Source organism: Protopterus annectens, chromosome 10.part0 (assembly GCF_019279795.1).
Source record: "Protopterus annectens isolate FY-2018-M chromosome 10.part0, PAN1.0, whole genome shotgun sequence".
Classification (NCBI taxonomy): Eukaryota; Metazoa; Chordata; order Ceratodontiformes; family Protopteridae; genus Protopterus; species Protopterus annectens.
Genome location: NC_056744.1, coordinates 686,672,349 through 686,692,509, shown reverse-complemented (window position 1 = coordinate 686,692,509; position 20,161 = coordinate 686,672,349).

The following is a 20,161-nucleotide window of genomic DNA, read 5'->3' as shown; positions in this document are numbered from 1 at the left end:
TCTAAGGGACTCAGACACATTGCCACACTTTGCCAGGTTCACAAATACACTTCCTAACTACTTAGTTTGCCACACTACAGTAATGCACAAGTACTACATGCACCACAGGGGATATCCTGAGGTTCTATGGGCTAGGGCATGTGAACATGTCTGACATCAGTCGGTATGCCAATGGGAGTTATACTGGGTGTGACTGTGGTTGGGAGCATCATACCCCATGCACAGACACAAGGTGCCAGTACTGACATGCATGTGTGCATTGCTTCATGGGTGTGTAGTGGTTGGCTGTGCAAAATGGCTGCACAAGGCTTGGTGAGGAGTAATACTTGGCATCACGCCACCCGACAATGGTGTGCAGTGTGGTTCAGGGGTGTAGTGTCTGCAATGTCACACACAGATGGGTATTGTCTGAACTGTCCTGTCATCCTGTTTACCATTGTGTATGGCCATTGCTTTGCAATGCATGTCATGTCTGTGTTTGATAGTCCTTGACATGGACATTGCCTGGGATGTGCATATCCCACAATAATGTACAGTGACATGTACAAGTGTATCTGGTTTGGCTGGCACATGTTGTGTACACAGACTGTTATCATCAACTATGCCAATACTGGCCTGGTGTGGCAAGACCTGCTAATAGACAGCAGGTTGACCCTGCACCTGCACTGATAGCATGATACAGGTATTCCCTGGTGTCAGTGGCATCTGTCCATACATGGCATGTGTGTAAGGCATTGAACGGCCTTTGTGGATCACATTTGAATGCACCACATATGTTGCATTCATCCAGTGGAGAACATAGTGAAGGCCCATTGTCCGCAATTATGTGCCTATTGTACTGCTGGACAGGGTGCCATGCCCTCTGCAGCCCACTGCAATCACACCATGCCTACTATCTGTCATAAATGTGCAGGGTACTACCAACATAGCGGGATATTCTAGGCAAGTGTGTTTGTGTATGACACATGGGTTCAGAACGTATTCCAGTTAATAGTAGGGTTGCATACCTTGTTCACCAGGCCTTTTGCCAAATGTAGAGGTATGCCTTGCCAACACAGTCCCTTGGCTGATTGACATCTGTACTCCTCGTGAGGTGGACATTGTGACATATAATACAGACACCATATAGGAAAACTACAAAATCTGCTCCCCAACATGTCCAGTGGTTAGACTCTTACAACCACCTCCACACAGGCTCTGACTGCCAGACACACACACCTGTCATGGCTTGGAATGGAATCCCTATCTAACTAGTTTATTGCACTACAGCATTACGCAGTTACAGCACGCACTACAGAGATTGCTGGGTCCCAGTACTCCCAGAGGTGTATTACTAGGTGGGTGACAATAGTAGGATTGCCAAAGGTGGTTATGTGAATTGTAAAGAGTGTGCATACTCTAAAATACATTGTTATTTTCTCAGGCAGACAGACACACACACACACTTGGTCTCTCTTGGAATAGAACCCCTACCTAATTAGTTTATTACACTACAACAATATGCAGTTACAGCACACGCTATGGAAAATACTGAGTTACAGCTCTCCCAGAGGTGTATTTCTATGTGGGTGACATCAGCAGGACTGCCAAAAGTAGGTATGTGAATTGTAAAGAGTGTGCATACTCTAAAAGCATAATTTCTTTCATAGGCATGTAGACACACACACACAGTTGGCCTGTCTGGGATTAAAACACCTACAAAATTAGTTTAACACACTACAACATAACAGCACATGCCATGGAGATTACTGGGCTATAGCAGTCCCAGAGGTGTATTTGTAGGTCAGTGACATCAGCAGGATTGCCAAAGAAAGTAATTTCAAGTGCACTGCGAGTTGTACATGTCTGTTATCTGCTGCTTACTGTCACAAAAACACATTTACACCTGCTTATAATGTGTCTTATGCAGTCCTAATTGACAGTATCAACAAGGTTTGCAGATCTTGAACCCTGGACCATGCACACTGAGGTCACTGGTTATACCACTAAGCCATTTGGGTTGCATACATGTGGCATGGAGTCTATAATGTACATCTTACTACAGGTATTCCACAGTACTGAAAACAAATGGGACAATCCAGTCACTATGTGTACATATGTACAGTACCCTTGAATGTACTGTACTCTGTGAAACAACAAAGACAAGTCCACATCTGTACAACTGTCATAACTACATATATATATATATATATATATATATATATATATATATATATATATATATATATATATATATATATATGCAGACACAAATACACACACACACAACTACACTCTGCCATTTGCTGACACACACAAACACACTCAGCCATTTGCTGACACACAGATTCAGGCATTTGCTGTCACACACACAAACACAGTCGCCAGTGGTGGAATCAGAACTCCTGTCTATCTGCAGATCACTGTTACAGTACTACACAGTTACGAGACATGCCACAGTGATTACACATTCCAAGGCAGTCAGACTGCCCTTCTAAGATTGAGGACAAAAACAGGGAAACTGACAGTCACAAAGTACATAGCTGTAAACCTGTGTTTAAAGTAGGTGTCCATTACAACCTGTATGCACAAACAAGACACATCATCTGCAGGTAGGCCTGAGAGGTATAGTTGTAGAACAACAGGAACCTGAACTGGAGTATGGCCATCTGTGGAAGGGACAACTACTATCACTATACAGGGTTACAGTGGGGATGCTCATCCACTTAGTAGCACAGGGCCGTTTGGGATGCATTATGACTACAACTACACAAGGTTACACTGGGCATGCTCATACACTTAGTAACAAAGGGCTTGTTGGATGCACTGACTCAAATTACACAAGGTGGCAGTGGGTACGCTCATACACTTAGAAGCAAAGAGCTGTTTGGGATGCACTCCGATTCTAACCACAGAAGGCCGCAGTGTGCATGCTCATACACTTACATCTACAGAACACATTGTAATGGACTCCTCATGTAAACACACAAGTTTACAGCTATGTACATATTACCTGTCAGTATATATGCACACCATACTGGTTTACTACCTGATACCTGTATGTGGCCCGTAAATGATATATCTGTGTCTGTGCTGTGTGATACACATGCATACATGTACATGATGTACTGACATATAAATGTTAAATATACACATTCATGCATGTGTGGATGTGACAGACAATAGGTTACCTGGGACACACAGGCAGATGCTACCTACAGCATGTGTCACGCACCTTGCTGCCTGAAAAGCATACATTGATAGCAGGTTGTGGACAGTGGCATTATACATGGAACAGTGGTATGTTCAAGCATAATGTGTGAGCCACATTGTGTAATGGTACTGAGGTGCAGGTGTCAAGATGACCTCTCCCGGCTGTGTTAGTAGTTGTCATTATTAGCAGGACTGCTACCCTAAATATATCTTGCATTGGTCATATACACAATTTCTGCTGCTGTCCATCACCGTACATGAGGCATTTGCTACCAAGCACATTACTGCCACTTGCAGTGATGTCATGGTATGAGTAGCAACTGCTAGACCAAAACAATGAGCCAGTGTCCTGCTGTTATTATGAAGTTGTCTAGTGTCTGTCATTCCGGGCTGTCATGACTGAATGACAAGCCTTACAAGCCTTCAGCACAGAGAACATGCATCCATGTTTCATGTGTGTGTGGATAATACCTAGGTCGCATTTACCCATATAGCTGCATTCCAAGGCAAATGTTCTACACCCAGAAGTAACACCCTGACACCTGCAAGATAATTGCATTGGATGCTTATGCTAACCAGTGCTAGATGTGTGGCTTTAGTAATCCATTTGCTCAATGTAGAACCTACAATGGGGAATACTGACATCTGTGCAGTGAGGAACACCTGGCTAAAGGCTCTGTAGTACACAACTGCACTACCACCATATAACTCAGATCCAGACATGTGGGCCATAACAGTGGTATGGACCATTCCAGGTGGTGGTGTACACATATTCATAAAGGCTACTCACATATAAAGACCTCTACTCTGACATAACACATCACAGATGAGTCAGGTACAGGTGACAGTGGCAAATGCTGCATTCTAGGTTGTATCCTCATATACATCCACCACCTTGTCCCCAGACTACCAACACACATCCATAGGTGGTATGACATATATGGTAGACCACCAGATAACCCTTGATTGGTGGACTGTACCTAGGCCTACATCAACTGTGCAAAGTACCCATGTACAGACACAGCTGCATAATGTGTTATGAAATGCAATAATAACACTGTTTGTAACCAGCTCAGTTGTACACATACCAGGGTCCCTCGGATGTTGTCAGCATTAACATGGTCGACTGTTGCTGTACACCAGTAAAAACACCCTCATGGTTGGATATGACCTAACTGTACCTGCCCTGGATATGTACATCCCACACTCATGCAACATAAATGACATTACCATAGCTTTCATTATCCTTTCTACATACAGGTGGCTACAGTCATTACACACATGCATATGGCAGATAGCATGCTAACAGTACGTAAGGTTTGATATCTATGTTAACAGAGGTAATATTCCCTCTCTACTGGTCACCCATGACACCTATCATATCATACAACACCCCATGTGGCATGTATGTCATTAGACATGTGCACCTAATGCAATGTCTACAAACATACCCAAATAACAGGATCATAGGACCTACACAAGGCCTGTATTGACAGACTCAGGGAAATCCAGCTCTGCTCTGTATATTCCTGTGTAGTCACAGGTGATATGTTCATGACATGTACAGCCATGTGTGGCCACAGCTCCTACATATACCCCATGTCAACAATTGCAAGCCATGCATGCTGTGTATTGTCTGGACATTAGCCTTAGCACCAGAATAGCCAGTACATGCGGAGTGAGATGTTTACAAGCCACAGACCTCACACATGCTTGAATGAGTGTACTGCCTAGCTCTAACAGAGCACATTGCTGGCACTCTTCCAGTAAACATGAGGTGTGTGTGGCAAATATGATGTGCTCACTGTTAACTATTACAGTGCCCTGGCTTCACCATGGCACTGTCAAGTAACAGTTTATAGGAGCATGACATGGAATAATGCTGTGTGTGTCTCGCTGATATGTGCTGTCATATATGTACACTTGGCTACTCGGTGAAGGTGGTGGGGTCCTACCAGTACATGAATACAACATCCATTATAGTGTAATGCTCGGCTATGTTTTACACATGGCATGGGGAAGGTGTAGAATATATCCTCTTGACCTGCTAGTGCACTTACTGATGTAGAAGGCATATGTGTACATGTATTGATGTTTGTGTCGATTCCATGTGTGTGCAGTGTCTGATGTCTGAAGGTGACTGTTGTCTTAGTACATCATGCTGTTGCAATACAGCCTCAACATTGCCAACTGTATATGGTGATATGCTCTAAATACAGTAAGTCGTACATGAGGTATGGACAGATGTTAGGACATGACTACTAAGTGGTGGGGCTTCTTTGCAGGTGAATGATTACTGAGGACAGCTCACTGGTGTGTTACAACCATTCCTACAATAACCTGTGTAACTGCTAAGGTCAGGTTTTGTTAACTGAAGTGGAAGACAGACAATGTAGAATGCTGTAAGGGTGACACTGAAGGCAAACCTCATGACACCTGTAACAGTAATACCTCCCCTGTGCATATATTGTGCATATATCAGCACAGTTGGCAAAGGAAATAGTCAGTAAGCTTTGTACCGGATGTGATAGTGCTGTACTTCTGTAATACCTATCATGAGATAGGCAGGTATTTGATTCACAGTACTGGCACGTGTGGGTGTGTGTCCATATATGTCATGTATGGTTGGGAATACATCCCACATGTTTTCACTCTCCTGAACACTGTTGTTGACATCAGTACAGAGTGAAGTGTAGAAAAAAAGGCATAGGCAGGTGGTTGAACCTCACACATGCAAAGTGTCTGTATGTGTGTGACATAGGTGTATATCTTTGTGAATTCCACAGTGCGTGTGAGTGTGTGTGTGTGTGTGTGTGTGTGTGTGTGTGTGTGTGTGTGTGTGTGTGTGTGTGTGTGTATATGTATGGCTGTCTGTGTGTATCACTGTCCGGTCCCTGGAGTGAGGCTGTATTTTACATTAGTGAAACGTTAATGCCCCTCCCCCCATCCACTCAATGCAATCTAGCATTCCTATTGATATCATCAATCATAGACGGGCATTTTAACTGCCTGTTAACATGTACACCCTGGGTTGTGACCTGTTGTTACATAGCCTACTGATGGACCCCCTCCCCACATACACTCACTGCACTGTAGTATCTCTGTCAATGTCCTCAATCTTAGGCCATTCCGACTACCCATACATGTGTAATCTCTGTGGGCACGTCTTGTAATTGTGTAGTACTATAATGATGATATGCACATAGGCAGGGGTTCTCATCCGAACACTGGCAACTGTGTGTGTGAGAGTGTGTGTTACTGTGTCTGTGAATCCCTGAGTGTGTCTCTGTGTTTGCATGCTGTCATGGCAGTGGGTATTACTGCTTCCCAATGAGAAGCCACTATCTCCACTGGCCTTTATCCTTGTCATCCGGCATACCACTCTTTTACCTTCTCCCCACTCCAGGTAACTATACCTGTGATGTCACCCACTATGGATGTGACAGCTCTGAACACAGTAGCTTACTACACAGCTATCATAGTCTGGGATCATTAGAACAGTAAACATAACTGAAACATGGGAGAATATAACTGTGATGTGGAAGCTACAAAGTGAATGCCGGTATAGTCATACTGACCTTTGGGTAGTCATCATGTACATATGGGACACTAACCGCAAACACCGACATCCCCCGGCACATGCAACTACACCTGAAAGAGTAAGGCAGAACATCAAGATCAACATGTTGTTAGTGTTGTTACACATGATACATACTGTCAAACGTACAGAATGCATTCTAAAACTGTAATACATGGTATGTCTGCTGCCTGTCAACACTACTCAACAATATTAATCTACAATTGTCTTCCTATTATGTTCACCCTGTTCATTAGACCATATGAGCATGTCCCTGCACCGATGGTGTGGATGACAGGGATGTGGCACAGGCATCATCATATGCACAGGGTGATAATGTTTGCCAGAGGCCTAGGCTGCGCCATTGGATGACATCATGTGTGTGTGTGTTAGGGCCTGTGATATCATTGGGCATGTGTGGATGTTATGCGTGTGTGTGTTGAGGTGCCCTACATTTGCTTCCGGTGTGCACATGCATGCACACAGGTCTGGCATGTGGCTGGCCTACAAAGGGGTATTATTGACAGCTGCAGATTGTACAAGGCAGGTTTCACAGTTCACGGTGTCCGGCCATGGCCATGTGACCTGTGCCTGCCAGGGGTTGCACAGGCACTACCAGGCAGAGGACCAGAATGGGTATTGTCTGATGACACGTCCACTGGAATTGTGCCCCTCTTGGGACCATCAAGGACCACGTGCACGTGACCTGCTGTGTCCTGGTGTGGACTGCACAGCACCAGCTGCACTGCTGCAGCTACTGCCACTATGGGAGCGGGCATGTGCAGTAGCATGTTCACGTAGACCTTCAACAGGTAATGTAGCTGACCTACGTCCATGTGCCTGACACCTCACTCTCACCAGATGTTCCAGCACAGACATTCTATGCTCGAGGATTGATATGCCATGGTTAAGGACTCCCACCATGTCACCCAATCATCTATCCAAAACATCTGCAAGATGATGGTGAGCATTTGCAAGTGCCTGGCTGTTGTCAGTTAATGAACAGACAGCAGCCCTCTGAAGCCTTAGACCTTCTCTGTTGTGGCATTCAGCACGTGCCTGTGCCTCCATTACAGCCCAAAACATGCGTCTGATGACTCCAGCTGATGTGCTTTGTCTCACAGGGGCATGTTGGCCAGTGGTCCTCCTACAAGCAGTGCTGGGCACATGCCTGTTTGGGACATCACCAGTCAGTTGACTGGGATCATGGAGTGCAGGCACACCTTCCATAGTGTCCACACTTCCCTGTTCCATGCTACCACCCGCCAACTGTCCTTCCTCTATGGCCAGTGGTGATGGGGTATGTGTAGGCAGGGGAACTGTGTGTGAGGATGAGGGGAATACAGGTGGAATGGCAACCAATGGCACAGATTCAGCCCCTGACAATGCTGCCTGTGCCTCAATCATACTTTCATCATCACTGCTAGAGTCTGTAGGGACACTAACATCAGGTGGACCGCAGGAGGGCAACACACCTACATCAACACATGTGAGGGGAAGACAAGAACTATACATTACAAGTTATGCCACACAGACACACACAGACACATGCTATGGCACCCAATGGCATGCAACATGCAGGTGATATGGCAGATGGCATTCAGCTTAGACAATTATAGTGGTAGTTATCACACATCCCTGAGTTGCACACAACAGCATGCATGTGTTATAGCAGATGGCATGCACCTTACATGATTATAGTGGTAGTTAGCATACATACCTGTATTGCACCATTTATGTTAGTAGCTTATGCCCCATACCTGCTACACAATGCATGCACTATGCACCGTTGCACCGCACAGCCATGGTGTGTGCAACATACACCACATGTTAACAGACCATCGCTGACCTTTGTACATCTGCCACTGATGCTTTGTGTTGGCCACTGCCCTTATGTGTGAGGACATGAGCAGAAGGGTATGTCAACTGAATACTATATTTGCCTGAGCCCTAGCATGCATATCTCCCCCAAAGCAGTGCATGTCTGTTCAACATTATTCTGCCTACCCCTGAGCTGAGTCTACAGACATTGTGCATGTGGCTGCACACACATGTTTGACATGGCTGTCCCTACTTTGCAATGGTGCCACAGACCAGCACAGGTTTATAGTACACCAGCCTGATGTGTGGTGTATGACCTTGCCAATCACATGTAGTATGACATGTCTTCTGCTGAGGTGTTGAATGACATGCATACATGTGTAACACAATGGTGTCCTTTCCAATCTACAGTACAGTAATGGTGTCCCAATGCAGGGACATGTCATACTAACATGGGCCTTCAGCTGATGCAATGTTGTCTGTCCTCCCTACAAATATGCAGTGACATACTGTACATTGAGCTGATGTGAATAGCCATTGCAGGTCATCATGTGGCTTCACTATTGCTATACAGTGTGAGTTACTGACACAGTTCATAGCCATGACTGTGTTCACATACAGTATATATCTAATGTGGAATTTGACCCACGTTACTGAGGTGTATACACACTAAACCCTAATGTGGAATGTGTGACACAGGTCACAGAAGGGTATACGGATGACACCCCTGCACATCTGCAACCGTATTACTGAAGCCTGGCAACTACGCCCACACATGGCTAACTTAGCAGTACTCTATGTCCCACATGCCATCTGTGTACCTCACACAAATGAGGAGCAGGCATGACAGTGATGTCTGACACCAGCAAGGAGAATGTACTGTATCTGTGGCCTGATGTGGTTGTATGTGTATGTTGTGCAACATGTGTATGTATTCGGATACTGTATAGGTGAATGCTTTCATGTTGAGACACACTCAAGATGTTCAAGACATGTTATGTGGTGGTTTCATGTTATGCCTACACAAGCTGTGCACAGGCCTGTATGATGTTTAGTGTTTCACATCTGCAATATCACCATTACACAAAGGCCATAGTTGTATTGTGTCGAGCCAATGTACAACAGGGTGTACACACATGTACATCACTTCTACTGTGTGTGTTGCTTCATGTCTCTGGCCATCCTCCATGTCCATGTGTACACATGTTCTGTCCAATGGTTGTGATGGCCATCTATTTCACATGTCAGTGTTATCCCAAATGACATACACCCATAGATGTCATATGCTCCACTGAGGACAGAGTTATGCAGACAAAGGGTGGTATGTATGGGATGTGAGACATCATGTTTTACAGGATAGTTGAGCAGTGTTGCAGTCAGCCCACTACATGTCATGGACATGTCAGATAGCACATAACATTGTGTGACATTCATAGCAAGGGTATAATCCACAAGGGTGTATCCTGTGGGCTGGTCATACTCCATCTCCAACACATTTAGAGTGTGTGCACACATATGTTCTCTGTACAGTACTGTTTGTATTCCCAACATGTGTATTGCTGATATGTAGTACCTGTCCCTACAGTGAAACACACCTCCACCATTGTATTCACAGTTGTCCACACATTTGGCAATGACAGTTTGGAAGGTTTAGTGTAGGTGTTTCATATAGTCTTCAATTGTTTCACATGGGTAACCACTGTGATGCATTGCAGGTCTGACCAGTGTCTATTAAGAGGACCACCATACATTAAGTGCACGTGTGTTATGGCAGATAGCATGCAATCAATATGATCTGTGCATTATCAAGCCTGGTAAATAATAACAATCTCACTTGATGCAGGCTGCTGTCACTGCAAAATGACAGAGGTACCTAAACAGGAGTGTCAGAGCAGTAAGATCATTATCCACATTTGTGTGATAGCTACATGGTGCAATGTCCATGTTAGCACATAAGCCAGTGCAATACACTATACTATGGAGTATGCACATCTTTACATACATAGAGTAGCAGACTATAGTATGTGGCATGTGTGCATACATGCCTTGCATATGATGTTACATTACATATTGTACAGTAACACATGTAACTATGTGAAATGTAGTTGTGTTATATGTGCAGTACTGACTTAACAGGCAACTCCAGGCTTGGTGGTTGAGAGACACCCATCTCCACAATACCAGCTAAAGCTTGTGGATAGAGGTCTGCAGGTGTCCCTAGGTTGGCCAGTAACTCCTCGGTCCATGTGAGTGGGGGCTGGGTGAGTGGCCTCCACCTGTTGCACTTTGTACCTTGGCGATTGCATTAGCACGCTGTTTCTCCCATCTTATGAAGTTGGTGCAGTGACTGTGCACCTGCTGATAGGTGTGATTGTGACCGCCAACATCATTTATCCTCCTGCGGACTTCCTCCCACAGGGCATCATGCTATTGTGCATCCTGTGGCACATGGCTGAAGAGTGCTGAATGATTGTCGAGGATGTATGGGATGAGGACCTCATCCTCCAAGTGGGTGTACGCTAGCAGCCTGCTACGCAGCATACCTAAAAGACATAATGATGGAGACAGGTCACAGTAACTCACAGAGAAGTACAGAAGTACAGCTGAACATACATGTGTATCACATTTATTAAGATTACAAATGAGTCTTTGCAAATCTACATGACACTAGCACCGCTGACATGTTTAAGTCATACACATTTGACACTTGCTGGTGATGTGATGTTATCACTATATATGTTTGTGTCATGTGATGACATTGCGCATACTCCATGTGGATGTTGTCTTGACATGGTCATGTCTGTTTGCCTGTACTAGTGTCTTTACCTATCAGCACATGCCTGGATGTGTTCACATTAATGCAGTCAACCTTAACGCTGTGTATATGTGACATATATAGTTATACATAGCCTTTAGGGATGTGACCTGTGACCCTGCAGACTTGCTCACAGAATGTTTTACATGTATGTGTTTTGCCATATACATCTACATGGCACTGTACAGCTGTGTAGCATCCTGCCATGTATTGCCTGTGTTGCACATGTGAAACACATGGGACAATAGCTAGCCTGATGGTATTTGCAGGGTTGGATATTAACTATAGCATGTATGGTCATAGTGAACTAGTAGGCTATATGCCCTGGGCCATTTATAAGCCTACGCAGACAGGTTACCTAGGTGTAGGCAACAGACAGGTAAGTTTCAGTGGCCAGTTCAAGCAGTGCCACAGAACTGATCCACAGGGTTACTGATATATTTGACATGCGGGCAGCATACCATGTCACAGAGAGGGGTGATGTGCAGCTTCACTGGACAGGGATGCATAGTATGGCAAGAGTATGTTAAGTGTATGGGACAGAGATCTGTCAGGCATGTTGTGATCCTTGTACTAGAAACGTGGATGTCCATGAAGTATGTGTTTATTTGGGATCAGGATGTGTTAAGTGTAGCATGTCCAACATCTCTGGGTTGGACATGGCTTTATTCAGGGTAGGCTGCTTGCTACACAGTGGAGCTAGGGATTGGGAAGGGCAGTGTAGGCCATCTACACATGGGCAATAACCCTTAAAGGACACATATGATCTATTATGGGTCACATGAGTGTTGAGTATGGCTGAACAATTATCTCTATATTCATAGATGGCACCCTGCCATGATTAGGGTGCCACATATGACTACCTGACTGGCATGGTGAAGTAACTATCAAAGGAAAGACTACTGTCCAGCTGCATCCCATACACACACAGTTGCCATTACGTTGACCGCTGCCTAGGTGGTAGTTCATGGGTACAGGGTTTTTAACATAGGGGATGACAATGCAATACTTAGCTGTCAGATTGTGGCCATATGTTACACACCACACTTCTGATGCACAAAAGCCCTTCTGTATGTTGAACGCAGCACACATTGAGTCAACTACTGCTCCTAGTTCATAGTCATTTGCAAACATCAATAGGCAGATGCCTTCTGTGTTAGTCTGTGTGTTATAGATTACAAAGAGGGGGAGTATCAGGAATGAACCCTGTATTACTGTGGCTGGCACTGGTTTGATGTGAGTGTATTAGTCAGACACCTTCTGTAGTGTTGGTTCTGCCAGCAGTCTAGTTGCCAACCACTCCTGTGACATAGGAAAATACACTTACTTTACTGAGTATAGCTGGAACACACTATGGGTGATGATGTCCTAAGACCTGGCAAGGTCATGATATGCTGTGTGAATCAACCTTACTGTCATCTACATCTGTACTGTGTACATCAAATACATTGATCACGGTTCATGGCCTTACAGACCAGACTCAGCAGGGTAGTAGTGCACTATTTCCCATTATCAATGGTGTCTCCCACTTTGTGGGGTGTGATAACTGTTGCTGTGCACCATTCAGTGTGTACACAGCCTGACATGGAGCTATGATTGAACATGATGTGTATGTGGATAGCTGAATGTTCTTACATTTGTGTAGGATACTCCCTAGGATGTTGACAGGTCCCATGAAAGCTGTATGTATGGCTTTAGAGAGTGCAGCTTGTACCTGCGTAGTTGTTATTACAGGGGCTCTGTAGTGTACATGGATATATAACTATGTGTACCTGTTGGGGGGGGTGGGAGTGGGTTTAGGTTCTCCAAGACCCTATCTGGATGAACAGGTGCTATTTCTGTAGGTGCAGTACTTCCCATGCAATAGTGCTGTGCAGCACGGCAGGTCTTGTCATTGCCATTATGATTAATGACACAGCTATAGAATGTTCTGTGGTTGGCCTCATAATATGTGGCTGATTTGTTTCACAGTAGCTTTGTGTGGTTTTATATGGTCTATCTGCATCTTACTGAGGCTGACCAGGGATCACCTACACTCATGTGTGTTCACTCTTGCAACAGTTACTACCTTCTGTGATACAGTTTAAAGCATGGTACCACCAGTTTGCCTTCTTGTTTGTTTTTGGTTTAATCTTGGTTCTGTTTCAATGGCACAATCACTGCACCTATGTGACTGCTTAAGGTTCATTTGTATAGGATTCAGCATTTGCACATGTTTTGTCCATCTGCATGGGTGCCATGACAGTCACCACTTTGCTCTTAGGAAGCATAACATTGGCTTTGGAGACTGACTATGTGTAGCATACTGTTAGCCCAGTTTGTGTGACTATTGTGATCCAGGTCATTGGGGTTGATGGAATCCAAAATGCATTGAGCGCAGGTGTTGGTACATGAGGAGCCTTCTCAGTTCATAATGAAATAGTTGTGAGAAGCCATTATTTTGGCTTTCTGTCTCAAACCTAATCTTCCCCATTACAGCACATTTATGACAGTTGGGAAATCTGCGGCATGGTGGGTGATCTGTCATAAGGTGCAATTTGAATTCCACTTTGTGACAAAGGTAGTTGCTCAGCATAATGCATCTGAAGTTATGCAAGTGCAACTAGCGTGGGAGTGTACATATCCTTCAGGAATATGGACACACCTGCTGCCCGTGTGTTCCAGTAAAGGATAGTGGGCAAGAGGTGAGGTATGTGTTATAACATGGTCATGCAGGTGTACTCTCCGGAGCATTGAAACATCTCAGCGACTGCACATATATGTTCTCCATGTTAGGGATTGACATATGTGTGTCCATATAATGTTTCTGACGTATCATTGTGTAGCGAGACCTGCAGTTTATTGCTTGGCTGTCCCTGTAACAGCAGTGGACCTTCACTTGAACTGTGCATGATGAAGGCACTATAGGGGAAGCATAAGCCCTAGGCAGTATCCAGATTCCCAGGGGTGACAGGTGCAAGCCCTGTGTGGCAAAGCATCATGGTCTGTCAACCATGTTATCCCAGGCAGACGGATACTGGATACCCTTTGATTTGCACCACTACATTAGACAATTGTGGAATACAATCCTTTTGTCCCTGTATTGCAGTATCATTCTGGCCAATGCAGAATGCTACCCAGGCCTTGGGACATACCTGCCAAGGCTACAAGACCTGCCATTTCTTACATATGTTTCCATGCAGTCCAGGCTACTGCATCACAGGTCCTGCACAAAAACATGGAATATGCCAGAGCCATGTGTATAGTTCAAAAGGTGGTCTGAGTGTATGGGTATGTGGCTAATCATGGCAGACAGGCAGCTGACAGTATGTATGCCCTCGTATAGATTGATGTGTAACATAGTGCTAGAGTTTGCATTCACAAATGGGTACTGATGGGCATGTTTCCGGCCACGTGTTCTGAGGTGTGGCACAATTATGCAAACTATATCATTCAGTTTGTGTATTTTGTTGTCTGTCTCTTCCAGCTTGGGAGGTCACTTGTTTGGCCAGATACTTAGAAATATCTGTGAATGTGTGTGATTTCTGGTAGTGTGTGTGGGTGTCCTTACTGTGTTCTGGTAAGGGTATGTGTTGGTTGTGATGATGAGATGCATGTGTTAACCTACACCTCATGACTGTCCAGTCCAGTCATGGCTGTAGACTGGACTGCCTTCCAGATTAACCCTGTAGCTGCATCCCAGACAATGCGTGGGGTGTGGTGTTAGGTGGTTTTGGCAGTGTACACGGCATAGAGATTACATTCCCCCAGGATGGCCACATACACAAAGGTGACATTAGTAAACACCAGTAGCTGACTAGTGGACATGCCTGTATGAGCATTCAGTACTACAAGTACCAAGTACTGTATTTAGTTTACTTATTGCTTATGAAGATGTTTTAGACAGTGATGTTCACATGTAAATATTTGTGTTATGGACGTGACAACACTGGCTATTACGGAAACATTGTAGCTACCTTTAGCAGCAATCCTCCTCTGAGGAGCATATCACATCCTGATAGTTGATTACAGATGATGCAAGTGCCTACAGGTCTGTTTCCTTCTCTGGGTATATAGTCACATATCCACCAGGACCATGAGCTCTGTTGGGCACAGACACCCACTCCCCAAACAGAGTCATGTATCAATAGACTCTGATGCCACTATCAACATGATCAGGATATAATCAGATAGTGTAAGCCATCACCTATGAAGTGGCTATTACACATGGGCAGCAGTCTCCTACATCTTACACTCTTACTACAGATGTTACATTGGAGTTAAAGATGATATGTGACCTGTTTCATTACCAGTACTGTGCACTACCTTACATACAGTATGTGCAAGCGACTGTTAGGTTGGCAATGAGAGGTTAGGCTACACAAACCTGGTAGTTCAACCAATGTGTCTCTACTCTCAATATCCACTCTATGCAGGTGTGCACATAGCCATTTGGCCCAGCCCTGTAACAAGGGTCACTACACATTTACATAACATGTACACATGCACAGCTGTTATTGCTTGCAAACGATACTAGCGAGGTCCAGCCCTGTAACAAGGGTCACTACACATTTGCATAACATGTACACATGCACAACTGTTATTGCTTGCAAATGATACTAGAGAGGTGGATAGTACATGTGTTATGTGTACGGATAGTTACCTAGCTCTTCCAATTATCTTTGCTATCATGCTGCTAAACTGTCAGATAAATACAAGTGATATGTATCTTGTTACTGAGTATTGTAATTGCCAATAGACATAACTACTGTTTGCATAACATAACAGAAATGCTATGTAGAATGGAATACAGATCTACCTAAAAAACTGTACATTACACAGTTATTGGCACAATATCCCACAATGCAAACCATATTTGCACAGTAAGCCCACCATTGACATGTTCATCTTACTTATACACCCATACATATGTCGACTGTTGCAATATATCGACATATACTATCCCCTGTTATAGCACATACTTGTTGGACCAGTCCTGACACTGACAGTGGCTGGAAGCGAATTGATGAGTTCCAAGCCCATATCATCCCTTGTGGTGCATGAGGAGTTTGCCTTGTGACCTACAGCAGTACACACATAGAATACTACAAGCATTACTACTGCTCAACAATACATCATTACAAGATAGCTATTTCCACTATATGCATTGATTACACTGTAATTCGTACAGAACAGGTGCTACATGCACAGACATACTACATGTTATACATACCTTCTTAGTAATTGGAGGTGTTATTGACTAGCATAATACTCGTTTTCAGTTTGTCTTTCAGTGTTTTGTACTGTCCTACAGGTAGATACAGATGGTTTGAATGTGTGACAAGGCAACCTTTTATAGTTACAGATCAGTAAGATGTGCCATCCCAATAACCACTTGGTGTTCCTAAGTAGCTATTTACATGCACATCAGCTGCGCTGCTACTGCCTTAGCCAATACCATGGCAACAGTGGAGTATAACTGAGTACTCCACTTGGGTGTTGTCCCTTTGCCTTACTTGTGTGGAACACAGCCTGGAAGTGTTGTTTGAAATCTATTGCAACAGCTGTATGGAGATGAACAGTAATATATTGTGTGTAATGTCTAGAGGATTTGGTCTAAATGTGAATACTGCTGTTATATTTCTGAACATTGCTACTTGTGCAGGGTTTGTCTGTACCTAATACTTCTGCATATGTTTCAGTCTGGCCAGGATGTTTGACCAGCTCAAGGCTGCATAGCTAGGCATATAATGTTAGGGGTTTACAGTGTGCTTACCAGACATATTTAGTTTGGTGTTAATGTATATCATACTGTACTGATAATCAGTACTCGGTAGCACTTCTTGGTGTACAAACCTTTCAACCCTCTGAAACGGGATTAGTTCTTACAAACCCTGTGACATCAGCAGCTGTTCAATTGTATAACAGCAATTATTTCACATAGAACCATGTTAGTGTGTCTGTGTCCAGGTATGTTAAGGTTTCAGCAGATGTTGTACAGTAGTTGAATAATCGGTTATGGTATGACAGTATGTATTGATGTAATTATTTTGGTTGTGGGGTAGATGTTGGTGGGTGTACACAGCACATGCAGGTATTTAGGAGCCCCTTTTATACAACTTCTATATGTGTCTGGGTGTTCTTTCCCTTTGTGAACACCTATCCCTTAGTGGTCTAATACTATGGTAATTGCAGGCTGATTAAATGTTTCCTGTATAGCATGCAGGTACTGTTAGTCCTTGAATCCTTTTGGCAATACATCGGAATGTAATAAAGTTTTGCTAAATGAAAGCTGTGTATTTCTGTCGTGGATATTTGCAGTCGTTGCAGTTGTGTTGGTGACTGTGTCCATAGAACATATTTGTAACAGTGTATTGGCATATACTCTTCATATGTTATGTTCATATTGTTTGGGGGGGGGGGCGGAATGTGTGATTGCTATGGTCCATGTTATACTCAGATATTAACACTTTGAATGCTGTCTACACACATGTATGTGTGTGTGTGTGTGTGTGTGTGTGTGTGTGTGTGTGTGTGTGTGTGTGTGTATATGTATATAGATGCAATATATAATATATATTATTGCATACGTTTATCTGTACCTCCATAGATGTGTAGATGTTTTTAGCCTATCTATATATCTATATATATATATATGTAGATCTGTATATATTGACATGTCTCTATGTATCTCTATATCTATATATGTGAGCATACACCTTTCATTGGGTACATGGCGGGTTGTCCTGTTTCAACACATTCCTCCCTTTTGTGTTTTAACCTGTCTGCATACCCAACTGGGATAGGTTCATTTCAGGTAGCTTAGTGGTAGGTTACTTTGAGGATGGAATACATGATTGCAGGTTCTAATCCTGGAAGCTGTTATTATTTTACCTCTCAGAGTAGGCACTGGTAGGGAAAGTGTGAATAACACACATTTAAGCGGTTGTAAGCAGGTTTGCCTGTGGTCTGCGCGAATTAAGCAAAGGTTAAACCTGTGAAGCGCTTCTCCATTTACCGTGTTTAAGTGCTGCTTACCATCACGCAAACCAGTGGAAACCCACTTACAATTGCTTTAATTCACCTGCATCCAACAGCCCTTATTCTGGCCCTCAAAATAACTTAACAGCCCTTGAACCTGGGACCATGACCACCACAGTCACTGACTTTACCACTAAGGCATCTGAGGTATGTACAAATGTCATGGTGTTTAGAATATACATTTTACTACAGGCATTCCTCACTACTGAAAACAAATGTGACAGTCAGTTGGTGTACATATTTCTTATACATGTTAATGTTCATATGTTTGTGAAATTAGGTGTTGCAATGTGACATGAAAGGGTGTATTATGAATGAAAAAGGTTCTTATTTTGTGTCCTTTTTATATTGTCCCCATACTCCATGTATACCCCTCCAGTTCCCTTATTGAACGTCCGACCCAGGCTCTCCTTGATGCATGATTTCATTACCCATCATTCCTCCCCACCCCAGTCTTCACATACACAACCATCCCTTCTATGGTGAATTAGGTTAATATTAATAGTTATAATACCAGAGCTGCTTGTGTTTTGTATACACTTCAATTCCTTTGGATTGCTTCTATGTCACGAAGTATGTTCATAGATGTTTGTATATATGGCTACTGATGTAACTGTATAATATATATATATATATATATATATATATATATATATATATATATATATATATATATAGCTATGTGCAGACATCACTGACATGTATATATACACACACACACACACACACACACACACACACACACACACACACACACATATATATATATATATATATATATATATATTTCGTATTAATTTGTAACAGTAATACATATGTAGACTTGCATGTGTTGGTTCACAAACTACAGTACATTTACAATGTACTGTACATATGTACACAAAGTGACTGTCTCATTTGTGGTCATTACAGTGGAATGCATATGGTATAAGGTGTAGTCTAACGACTATGAAACATGTGTACACCTCAGAACGCTTAGTGGTAAGTCCTATGACTATAGTGTGCATGGTCCAGGGTTCAACACCTGTGATGCTTTAAAACGCCTTTTTTACTCCAGAATAAGGCTCATTTAAGCAGTTGTAAGCATGTTTAAATGTGTTTGTGTGACATTATAGCAGCGGTTAAACACAGTTAAACAAACTTTGCAACGTGTAACCTGTGCACGCAAACATGGCCACATCCGCTTTCTACTCAGGATATATACATTTCAGTGAAGTAACACCTCACTATGTGCTTACATAACATTGCATTCTCTGTTGACTTTATTCTCCAGCACACATGGGTTTATATGGGTGTTTTGAATGTTTATTATACAGTCAATTGCTACCTATATATGCAAAGGTGTGGTTAAGGTATACTTTTTAACATGATAAACATCCCTGACTTTATTGGGAATGGGACATTGAATGCACAGATACTATGCAGATGCTGTAACCATTACACTATTGACATTAACGTTGCTTCTACCTATTTCCTATTTAGATGATTTCTATGTGTAAGCTAGGCTAAGCAAAGGGCGGAGGCCCCCAAACCCACTGAGCTTCACTTACTCTTGAAATAACAACATATAACAAATGTAATGTGAGACAATACATTACATTCCTAACTACGTTACATTAGGCATAGCCCCTCACTGACACACTTCAAGGGAAACCTTGTTGTGTGAATGGGTAACAGAATATACACCCCTGGGATCATGTGTCCCAGAACCATACAGCCAGGGGGTGGGGAAGCCC